The sequence below is a fragment of the Marmota flaviventris genome, chromosome 3, assembly GCF_047511675.1.
Source record: "Marmota flaviventris isolate mMarFla1 chromosome 3, mMarFla1.hap1, whole genome shotgun sequence".
Classification (NCBI taxonomy): domain Eukaryota; kingdom Metazoa; phylum Chordata; class Mammalia; order Rodentia; family Sciuridae; genus Marmota; species Marmota flaviventris.
This window is the reverse complement of record NC_092500.1, coordinates 143,788,766-143,801,190: the sequence shown is the minus strand read 5'-3', so window position 1 is coordinate 143,801,190 and position 12,425 is coordinate 143,788,766. Positions and strand designations below refer to the sequence as shown.

The following is a 12,425-nucleotide window of genomic DNA, read 5'->3' as shown; positions in this document are numbered from 1 at the left end:
CCTCAGTGGGCAGGGGAGGAGACCCTATGAGTGTGTTACCTTTTCTTCCCACATGCATTAAGTTAATCTCCCCAAATCACACACATAGCAGTGGAGGAGGAAGCATTTCCTTCCAACTCCAAAGCCCATAATCTTTACAAATTCTGTGAAGATAAAACAGAAGACTATTAAAAGCAGAGCTGTCTCAAACTGTAATAATGGAATATAGATCAGTGGTTGTGAGAGGTGTTTTTTGTGGTGGTAGAATTGTTCTGTATTCTGGTTTTTAACACACGTGTAAGAGAGGGAACTTACACATGTGTTAAAATGCAGATTGTTTATCCTCTCCCAAAAGTCCATTTCAGTGTATGATAATTTTTATGAAAAATAAAACTGTTTCAAAACTTAGAAATTTTCTCCCATACAATTTTGATAAAAACTGAAATTGAACCAAAAATTTAAAAGTGAAATATCTAGGCTGGCTTCCCTTCTGTAGAACCATACTTAGAGTCATCCCTAGGCAAAGCTATGACTAAGCAAAGGCTGCTTCTTATCTTTCACCCTCCCTTTTGGAGCATTTGCCTCCTCTCTTGATCCTCCCACACAGCTCTGAAGCAAGGCATCCACAAGCTCAGGCTGCCTTCCCCACAAGTGTGCAGGCTCTGCTGCTGACAGCATGCAGGCCCACTGCCCCCAAATTCCTGCACTGAGGAGCTCCCACCCACCATTCTAAAACTATAACCCAAATCTATTTATCAAAACTAATTTCCTCAACATGAGATTCTGTTCTCAGTTAATTGTCATAGCAGGAAGGATCCAATAAACCCATGTTCACTGTTCGGAGGTGTTAATAACCACAAATGATTGAATGAGATAGAAATATCAGTCATAAATAGATAGATAATGGGGAAACTGGGGGCAGGGAAGATTTCACATTATTCAAATGATTCCTTTTAGGTTCTGCCTATTCTGGCCTCAAAGCCACCTCCAATAGATGCCATTGCTCCTTTTCTTAAATGTACCCAGATTAGAAGGGGAAGATGTGCATGTCCATGGGGAGGAAGAATAAGGTAATCCTTTGTATTTTTGGCTTTCTGGTTTTTTGTTTGTTTGTTTTTGTACCAGGGATTGAACCCAGGGGCACTTAACCACTGAGCCACATCCTCAGCCATTTTTATATTTTTATTTTGAGACAGGGTCTCACTAAATTGCTTAGGGCCTTGCTAAATTGCTGAGGCTGGCTTTGAACTTGCAATCTTCCTGCCTCAGCTGCTGGGATTATAGGTGTGCGCAACTATGCCAGGCATTTTGGCTCATTTTTGCTGTGAACCTAAAACTTTCTAAAAAATGAAGCCTAGGTTGTTGTTTTTTTGTTTTTGTTATTGTTACCAGGATTGAACTCAGGGGTATTCAACCACTGAGCACATCCCCAGCCCTATTTTGTATTTTATTTAGAGACAGGGTCTCACTGAGTTGTTTAGTGCCCCACCATTGCTGAGGCTGGCTTTGAATTCGAGATCCTCCTATCTCAGCCTTCTTAGTCACTGGAATTACTTCTTAGTCACCATTGTACACAACTTGAAGTCTCTTTTTTAAAAAATTTTCAAATCTTTCTCAGTATACATGTTGCATTGTAATTCTTTAGCATAGTCTGGGAAAAGCTGACTATATTATTTAGTAGATTAATAAGAAAATAATAATAACATCTCTTAAACATTTATAAACATTTATCATATAACAAGGAACGTTCTAAATATTTTACATGTATAATCATAATCACATTTAATTTCTGTAATAATACAAAGAAGTACTACTATTATCTCAGTTTCACAGGTGAGAGAATTAAGGCAAAAGAGGTCAAAGCAACTTGCTATGATATTCACAGATATGCCACCCAAGCCACTGGCCAAGGCAGGCCTTGGTGCCCAGCTTGGGGAGTGGACCAGTGCAGTCAGCCCCAGCAGCAGAGAGCCCCTCACTTAAAGTAATGCCTTCCCTTCCCAAGCCAGCTCACAGCAGTTTTCTTTACACAGCACTAAGTTGGGCCCAAGTAAAGGCCTGACCATTTCAGTTCAATGTAGGAGTTTTGACAGTCCAGAGCTCCAGGTTGGTCTACAGCCATACCAACCTGAACACACCCAGTCTCATCAGAGCTCTGGGTTGGTCCAGGGTTTGTCAGGCTCACATCTCACTTCTACCCCTTCCTCTGCCCTGTCCTGCTTTTGCCCACTGGTCCTCAACAAGCATTCTGCACCTCAAACTCTGTCTCAGTGTCAGCTTCTAGAGGATGCAACCTTCAGCACTTGCAAAGGGCCCCACAGCAGATAAACAGCAACACCGCAGCTCAAACCCTAGTAATCTAATTAATTAGCCACTATGATACACTGAATCCAAATATAAAAACCGAATCTAGAACTCCCCTACAGCAATTGTTAATACTGTTAATAGGAATATCAGAAACTTTGTCTAATTTTTTATAATGGCTTTAATGAGATATAATTCACATCCCCAAAAATCCACCTTCCAATATATACATATAATTGTTTTTAATACATTCATTAAGTTGTACGGCCATCATCACTATGTAATTCCAGAATATTTCAACACCCTAAAAATCAGCCTTGTAGCCATTAGCAGTCATACCCAATTTTTCTTCAATTGTGGTCTTCCTAAACAATAATTCATATAGTTAATCTGTTCTTGGTAGTTATAAAATTTATCTACCTTGATCTAAGATACAATCTATTGGGATGGGGCTGTGGCTCAGTGATAGAGCGCTTGCCTAGCATGCATGAGGCACTGGGTTCGACCCCCCGCACCACATAAAAATAAACAAGTAAAATAAAGGTATTGTGTCTATCTATAACTAAATATATATATATATATATATATATGATATAAGCTCTCCTAATTTTATCCTTTTTAAAGTATCAAATCTATAAATATGTTCAAATTCTTATTTGGTCTACTCCTGGGAATATATTCTAAGAAAAAACTGACAAAAGATAGTGGAAAATCAAACAGTTTGTTTCAGCTTAGATCATGAAACTAAAAGACTGGAAACAAATTTTGTCCATTGTAGGTTATTGATTAACTAATCATCACACATTAACAAAATGCAATATTTTAATCTTTTAATATTTCATTTAATATTTTAACATTCCATTCTATATGGAATAATACATCCATTAAAGATGAAATAGCAACAAGGAAAATGGTATAACATTAAGCATAAAAACAGAATATAAAATCGCATCTACAGCTATGCAAAATATGTACATATGGATAAGGATCAAAAGGAAATGGAGAAAAATGAAAACAGTTGTTGCAACAGGATGTCAGAACTATGAATTATTTTCATTCTTCTGAGTTCTTTTATCATTGTCAAAAAGTGATCTTTACAATAAATTAGAATTGGAGAGAAATATGAATATATCTACTCTTGCCAGTAAAACTTCTCATTTATAAGGAGCAATGATAGAGCCTAATAATTCTTCAGAGCAAGAACTTTAGAGTCACGCAGACTTGGATTTTCATTCTAGCTCTCATACTTCTGAGGTGTGACATTGGCATAATAGCCTAACTCTGATGCCTAATTTTCCACAACTGTCAACAGGGGCTAATCTTACCATCTACCTTACAGGTCTGTTATGAAGATGGAGATAGTGACACCTAGCAACACTTAATAAAAGGTAACTGTTGTTACTTTTGTTGTGTAGATAGAGGTGGTGAAAGTGATGATGGTGGTATTAACAAGGTGTCAGGAAACAGGAAACAAAAGTAGTTACTTGTGAAATATCACAACACTGAAAAAACAATGGATGGCAATTTAATTTTTACACTGAATATATAGACAGGAATTTCCAACATCTAGCATAATTGATTACTCCAATTCAGACCAAATGAGAGTTGGGATTAGGGCCATTGTCTTTTCTTAGCTGAAAATACAGAGAAATCTGTACCTATAACATACTTATTGATTACTTTGTTGAAAACTTCATCCAAGAAACTCAAGCACTGCTAAATTTATGTGACTCATCTTATTAATGAATACAAAGGCCTATTAACTATTCTCATTTCAATTACTGATATTATCATCATCAGTAACAAAGAGTCAGTGTGACCTATTAAGTGAACCTATTCATGTCTTTGTCTTCCCTTCTGTTATAAATGAGCTATTCTCTTCTCCTCGGCTCATCCCTCCCTTGCACACATAACACCAGCCAGACTCTCCTGCCACTCAAGGACTCTTAGTCATTTCTTCTTACTCTTGTGTCAGTTTGTCCTCTCCCCTCATCTACATATAAGCACACTGTAGCAAGTCCCACCTTAGTAAAAATTAAAAATTCTTGTGTGATGTCAGATTTTTCTAAGCACAGACCATTTCCCTGCTCCCCTTGAGAGCAAAATCCTTGAAAGAGAAGAGCGGAATGCTGAAAATAATTGAAGCTGGATGATGGGACTATTACATATTTATCTTGCTACATTTTAATTTTAAAAAGATTATTGAACTATAATTGACATATAATAAGGTGTATATATTTGATACGTGGAATTTAATAAGTATGAACACAACATACCAGTGAAACCATCACATATTCAAGATAATGAATATATCTATGACTCTCAAAAGATGCCTAGTACCCCATTGAAACTCTTCCCTCCTATTCTACGGCCCCTGTCAACCACTAATTTGATGTGTCACTATCTATGCATTTACATTTTCTTTTCTTTCTTTTTTTTTTTTTTTGGTATGTGGGGATTGAACTCAGGGACACTTGACCACTGAGCCACATCCCCTTCCTTTTTTTGTATTTTATTTAGAGACAGGATCTCACTGAGTTGCTTAGCACCTTGCTGTTGCTGAGGCTGGCTTTGAGTTCGCAATCCTCCTGCCTCAACCTCCCAATCACTGGGATTATAGACTTGTGCCACCATGCCCAGCTTATGCATTTACATTTTCTTTTTTTATTAAATTATTTATTTATTCTAATTTGTTATACATGATAGCAGAATGCAATTCATTTCATATTACACATATAGAGCACAATTTTTCAAGTCACTGATTGTACACAAAGTATTTTCACACCATTCATATCTTCATACATGTGCTTAGGGTAATGATGTCCAACTCATTCCACCATTATTCCTACCACCTCACCTCCTCCTTCCCCCTCCCTCCCCTTTGCATTTCCATTTTCTAATATTTGTTGAGATGGGGTCTTACTATGTTGCCCAGGATGGCCTCAAACTCCTGGGTTCAAGTGATCCTCCTGCCTCAGCCTCCCAAGTAGCTGAAACTATAGATGCAAGTAATGGTGCCTGGCTCATTTTATAGAAATCTTATGAATGAAATAATTCAATATGTACTCTCTCTTTTGTTTCTTTCACACAGAATAAAAATTGTGAGAGTCATCTATGTTGCCACAGCATGCAGAAACGGTTCATTTTTCTTTATTGCTGAGTATTACTTATACAACAGTTTGTTTATCCATTCCTCTGTTGATGGGCATGTGGGTTATTTCCAGTTTAGGACTCTTAAAAATAAAGCTTTTGTAGGTCTTTAAGTAGACATATGCTTTCATTTATTGTGGATAAATACCTGGAATGATATGACTGATCAGATGGCAGGTATTCATTTAAATTTTTAAAAAACTAAAAACAGTGTATTTCAGAGATATTTGTATAATTTTATATTGCTGTTCTTGTGTATGAGTTCCAGATCCTCCACATCCTAATCAACACTTGATATACAGTTAGATTTTTTATTTTTACCATTCCAATAGATATGATTTCTCATTGTGGTTTTAATTTACATTTAATTACTAATGAACTTGAGCATCTTTTCATGTGCTTACTTTTATTTGCAAACTTTCTTTAATAAAGCTTCTGTTTAAATCTTTTACCCATTCTTTTACTGAACTATTTTCTTTTTTAATTTATATATGACAGCAGAATGCATTACAATTCTTATTACACATATAGAGCACAATTTTTCATATCTCTGGTTGTATACATAGTATATTCACACCAATTCGTGTCTTCATACTGGTACTTTGATAATAATGATCATTACATTCCACCATCATTAACAACCCCATGCCCCCTCCCTTCCCCTCCAACCCCTCTGCCCTATCTAGAGTTCATCTATTCCTCCCATGCTTCCTCTCCCTATCCCACTATGAATCAGCCTCCTTATATCAAAAAAACCATTCGGAATTTGATTTTGGGGGATTGGCTAACTTCATTTAGCATTATCTTCTCTAATTCCATCCATTTATCTGCAAATGCCATCCATGATTGTTGAGTTTTAAGAGGTTTTTAAAAATATTCTGGATGTAAATCTTTTATCAGAAATGGTTTTCAAATATTTTCTTCTAGTCTTTTTATTCTCTTAACAGTGTCTTCTAAGAAGAAGAAACAGTTCCTTTCTTAAAAAGCAAAGCTTTTTTTATTTTTATTTTATTTTTTTAGTTTTCGGTGGACACAACATCTTTGTTTGTATATGGTGCCAGGCGAACGCGCCACCGCTTGAGCCACATCCCCAGCCCAAAGCTTTTAATTTTGGTAAGTCCAATTTATCAAATGTTTTAATGCATACTACTTTTGATGTTGTATGTAAGAAATCTTCACCCGACCCCATGTTGTATTTTCTCTTGTGTTGTATACTAGAAATTTTTGGTTTTATATTTAAGCCTGTGATCCATTTGAATTAATTTTTACATATTGTCCATAGGTTGAAGCTCTTTTTTTTGCATATCAGTATCTAATTATTCCAGTATCACTGGTTGAAAACACTATCCTTTTACAAAATTTTCTGCATCTATATCAAAAATCAGTTGTCGGAGCTGGGTTTGTAGCCCAGCAGTAGAAAACTTTCTTAGAATGTGTGAAGCACTAGGTTCAATCCTCAGCACCACATAAAAATAAATAAATAAAATAAAGATTTTGTGTCTATTTACAACTAAAAAAATTAAATAAATCTAAAGTTAAAAAAATCAATTGTCAATATGTGTGGACATACTGCTGGTCTCTCTATTGCATTCCATTGATTTATTTGTCTATCTCTAGGACAGTTTCACTCTGTCCTGATAACTTTACTTTTCTAACAAACCTTGAAAGTGGGCAGTGTTAACTATCTAATTTTGTTCTTTATTTAAAAAATTGTTTGGGCTATTCTAGGTACTTTTGTTTCCATCTGAATTTTAGATTTGGCTTTTCAACTTTTTTAACGTATTTATTTTGAGATGGGTCTCACTATATTGCCAGTCTGGTCTCAAATTCTGTGCTCAAGCAACCATCCTGCCTCAGCCTCCCCAACTAGGGACTGTAGGAGAGCCACCATCCCCAGCAATAATATTAATTTATTTAGTCAGTTATCTAGCTGTGGTAGGGATCAAATTCGAAGCCTATGCATGCTAAGTAAGCACTCTACCATTGAGCTCAGCCCTTGGTTTATATTTTTTTAAAACCTGCTGAGATTGTAATTGGGATTACATTAAATCTATGAATCAATAGTTAACTCATATCTTAACAATACTGATTCATGAATATGCATGGTCATGAATTTTAAATTCACCTTTTTAAATTCACTAGTTCCACATAGAATAGTAGTTAGCAAACTACTTAATCTTCTTTTAATATTTTATCTTTATCACTTTGTCATTGGCTTTGAATTGTTTGACCATATTGTGCTTTGTGTGGTTCTCACATTCCTTGTGCTTGAAACTGTTGAACTTTTGAATCTATGAGTTTATAATTTTTAGTAAGCTTGGAAAACATTTTGGTTATTATTGTTTCTTTAAATTTTTTTTCCTGCCCAGACCCTTCTTTCAGTTTCACGTATATTTGGCCACTGGAAGTTGTTTCACAGTTCAGTGGTGCTGTGTTCATTTTTCAATTGTTATTCTCTTTTCTTTATGTGTCTTGTTTTAGTTTCTGTTATATCTTCAAGTTCACTAGTCTTTTCTTGGGCTGTGATCTGTGATGTTTGATCTGCTATTAATCCCACTCATTACATTTTAATCTTTGATATTATAGTTTTCATCTCTATGATTTGTTTTTAAATCTTCTGTATCTCCATTTATCGTTTTGAAGATAGCTAATAGTGTCATAATAATTTTTTTCTAGTCTTTATCTTCTAATTCTAATGTATATGTTAATTATAGGCTAGTTTTCATTGATGGATTAATCTCTTATAGTTGTATTTTCTTGTTTCTTTTCCTTCTTGGTAAGTTTGTTACATGCCAGACATTACTAATTTTACCTTGAAGGGTACTGGGTATGTTCGTATTCCTATAGTCTTGAACTTTATCCTGGGATGTTTTTAAGTTAGTGTTTTGGTTTGGATGAGATGTCCTCCACAAAGCTCCTTGTGTTAATGCTGGAATATTCAGAGGTGAAATGATTGAATTTAATCAGTCCATCCTACTCTGATGGACTTACTGGTTAGTAATTATAGGACGGTAGGGCACGGCCAGAGGAGGGGTCACTGGTGGCATGCCTTAGAAGGGTTGCTCTTCCCTGCAGCCCCTTCTACTCTCCCCTTCTGCTTCCAGGTCACCATGTGGTAAGCTGTATTTCTCCACCCTGCTCTTCAGCCATGATGTGTCACCTAGCTTCAGGCCCAGAGGAATGGAATTGGCAGTCTATGGATGAGACTACTCAAACTGTGAGTCCCAAATAAATTCTCCCTCTTCCAAGTTTTTGCCAAGTATTTTGGTCCGTGACACAAAGCTGACTAAAGTAAGTTATTTAGCAATGATCTTTCAAATCTTGCGTTTAAAATAGGTGGGGCATGGCCGTATTCTATCTATGCCCATTTAGTCTCATTATTGAGGCAAAACCCTGTGAATTTTATACTAAATGCCATCGAATTTATCTGGAAGGAAAAGGTGCCATTCCCAGTGCTGTGTGCTCGCACCAGGCATTATTCCTTCTAATCCTTTTAGTGGGGTTTATAGTAATAGGTACTCAGCTAAATAATCAAGGGAAGGGCAGAGGCTATGGCTCACGGCAGGGCACTTGCCTAGCATGCATGAGGCACGGGGTTCAATCCTCAGCACCCCATAAAAATAAACAAATAAAATTAAGGAATTCTATCCATCTATAACTACAAAAAATAATTTAAAAATATAATAATTGTTGAGAGCCACAGCCGAAGGGGCCCCAGCAAACTTCCAGCTGCCAGCAATCCAGCTGCCGGCTGATGATTGGCTCACAGCGGCCCCAGCAACATCTAGCTGATTGGCTCCTCGGCCCCAGCAACATCTAGCTGATTGGCTCCTCTGCGGTGATGCTCATTGGACTGTTTCCCTGCCCTTTCAGACCACGGAGCTGCTCATTGGGGGACTTTTTGGCTCTGCCCACGTGACCCAGCCAATCGGCCTCAAGAGCAGGAGGATTGTGGGAGGTGGAAAGAAGCTAGTGGGGGGAGAGACAGGCTTGTGGAAAGCCGGTGGTGGCAGTTGAGGCTCTGAGGGTTTTTCCCGAGAGGCTGGTTTGTTTGGCGTGTTTGGTTCTAAAAATAAAGTTAGTTTCTTTTGACAAGTGGCTTCTGATTGTGCCCAGCCAGACTGCGGCAATAATCAAGGGAAAATTTGTGCAAAAATTCTCTGTGTAGCTCTTTCCTCTCCAATAACCTGTCCCATGACCTCTAGCTACCTTGGTCTCCCTAGATGCTCAGTGTCTGTTGCATACCCTTAACTCAAGAGTCCACCAAGCTCTATCCCTGTCTTTGTGCTGAGGCCTAAAAATTGTCTCAAATCAGTAAGCTGCAGCAGTCACATGGCTCACAGCTCACTCATTTATTTCTTGCCTCTCAGAGATCACTTTTTTTTGCCTGTTTCTGGTATTTCAAATCACTCTTCCATATCTTTTGTCTTTTTCCAGTTATTTCATATAGGAAAGTAAATATGGCCCCTGTTACTTCATTTTAGTTGAAAGTAGAAGTCTCTATCTTGCTATTTTTGTGCATGAAATTTTCCATTAGTAAAACATACTCAGAGAGCCAGGTGGGGCAGTACACACCTGTAATCCCAGCAGCTCAGGTGGCTGAGGCATAAGGATCACAAGACAAAGCCAGTCTCAGCAACAGCAAAGTGCTAAGCAACTCAGTGAGACCCTGTCTCTAAATACAAAATAGGGGGGATATAGCTCAGTTGGTAAAGTGCTTGCCTGGCATGCACAAGGCCCTGGGTTCAATAAGCACCACAAAAAAAAAAAAAAAAAAATATATATATATATATATGACAAACTAGGGGTGGGGATATGGCTCAGTGGTCAAGTACCCCTGAGTTCAATCCCTAGTATCACCCCCCAAAAATACTAAGATAAAAAGAAGATAAAGAAAAAACTCCTTGAAAGAGTCTTTGTTTCTACTTCCTCCTTTCCTACTCTTTCTCAAATCTACTCTACCCTCCTGTCCTCGACACTGCTGAAACTGTTCTTCAGTGACCTCCAACACAGTTCTTAGTCCTCATTTTACTCACTCTCTCAGTTTGTGACACAATCACTCTTTCGTGAAACCTTGTCTTCCTTTCTCATCCAAGGTGCTGCACAAAGTCTCCTGGCTTTCTGCTGTCTGCACCTCTTTTGTTCTATCCTCATCTGCTTTCCAACCTCTAAAAGGTATAATATCCCATGATCAATCTTTGGATCTTTCCTCTATTCACACTCCCTCTTTTATTCATTTCATCTAATCTCAGGATACTGCATGTCCTCTATTCACTCACTTAGATCTTCAACTATGATTGTTTCCATATATGTGGAGGTATGCATATGTGTGGGTGTAGAGTAGAAAATTATATATCCTTATGGATTTTTCATAGGCATCTCAAATGTAGCATGCCCCTGCCCCCCATTTTTTGACTTTTCCTTCTAACTTGGTTTCTTCCCTCAGGGTTCACTATCTTTTTTTTTTTTTTTGGTACTGGGGATTGAACTCAGGGGCACTCAACCACTGAACCACATCCCCTGCCCTATTTTGTATTTTATTTATAGACAGGGTCTCACTGAGTTGCTTAGCACCCTGATGTTGCTGAGGCTGGCTTTGAACTCGCAGCCCTCCTACCTCTGCCTCTCAAGATTGTGGGAGTACAGGCATACACCACTGCGCACGGCTAGGGTTTTCCATCTTAGTAAGTGATAATAACATTCACTCAGTTGCTTGGGTCAACCTTATAATCAACCTTAGTTTTTAATCAACATATAATCAACCTTAGTTTTTCCCTTTTGTTCACAGCCCATTTACAGGCTATCTGCAAACTTAGGGAGCTGCAGCTTTAAAAGGCAAACACTTCTTGACAACCCTAAGGTGGATACCCCATTCGAAGCCATCTTCATCTTTCTCCTGGACAGTAAAGTAGCCTCTTACCTGGTTTCTCTATAACATATTCTCCATAAAATAGCCACTGTTACTTCTAGATGTGTCATTACTAGTTGGTTGTTTTGCAGAAATTGATGATGTGACTCTTAAATTCATATGGAATTTCAAGGGTCTCTGAGTAGCCAAAACAACCTTGAAAAAGAAGAGAAAAGTTGGAGGACTCATACTTTTCAGTTTCTCACACATTCTACAAAACTCCAAATCATCAGGACTGTGTGGTCCTAGCATAAGGATAAAACTTTGTGCAGTATCTTACATGAGAAAGGAAGAGAAGGTTTCATGAAGGAGCGATTGTGTCACAAACTGAGAGAGTGAGTAAAATGAAGACTAAGAACTGCGTTGGAGGTCACTGAAGAACAGTTTCAGCAGTGTTGACAGGAGGGTAGAGTAGATTTGAGAAAGAGTAGGAAAGGAGGAAGTAGAAACAAAGACTCTTTCAAGGAGTTTTTTCTTTATCTTCTTTTTATCTTAGTATTTTTGGGGGGTGATACTGGGGATTGAACTCAGGGGTACTCAACCACTGAGCTACATCCCCAGTCCTATTTTTTTTTTAAATCTATACATCAAATAAATAGAATAAGGAGTCCAGGGGCTGGGATTGTGGCTCAGCGATGGAGTGCTCGTCTAGCATGTGCAAAGGCCCTGGGTTCGATCCTCAGCACCACATATAAATAAAGGTATTGTATGCGACTACAACTAAAAAGTAAATAAATATTTAAAAAAAGAGTAAGGAGTCCAGAAGTAAACCTACACGTTAATAGTCAATTGATTTTTTTCCTATATTTTTTATTGGCATATTATAGTTGTACATAAGGGTGGGATTTATTGTTACATATTAGTATGTGTACACAGCCATCCTGAACTGGATGATACTCAAAAAGAATGTTATCCAGGCTGAGAATATAGCTCAGTTGGTAGAGTGTGTGCCTATACGCACAAGGACCAGGGTCCAATCCCCAGCACTACAGAAAATAATAATAATAATAAAAGAATATTACTTCAAATTCCATAATCCTTTATATGTACAGAAATAGCCCAGAGTCAAGAAAGAACAGTTGAA

General features: G+C 37.6%; 1 long non-coding RNA gene across 1 annotated transcript; it reads left to right on the top strand.

The window, feature by feature from the left end:
• The first annotated feature begins 977 nt into the window (after positions 1–977).
• On the top strand, positions 978–6,531 carry LOC139705050 (uncharacterized). The gene is made up of 3 exons (XR_011706942.1): positions 978–1,049; positions 3,623–3,671; positions 6,454–6,531. It is a non-coding gene; the product is annotated as an uncharacterized lncRNA (long non-coding RNA).
• Positions 6,532–12,425: the final 5,894 nt, after the last annotated feature.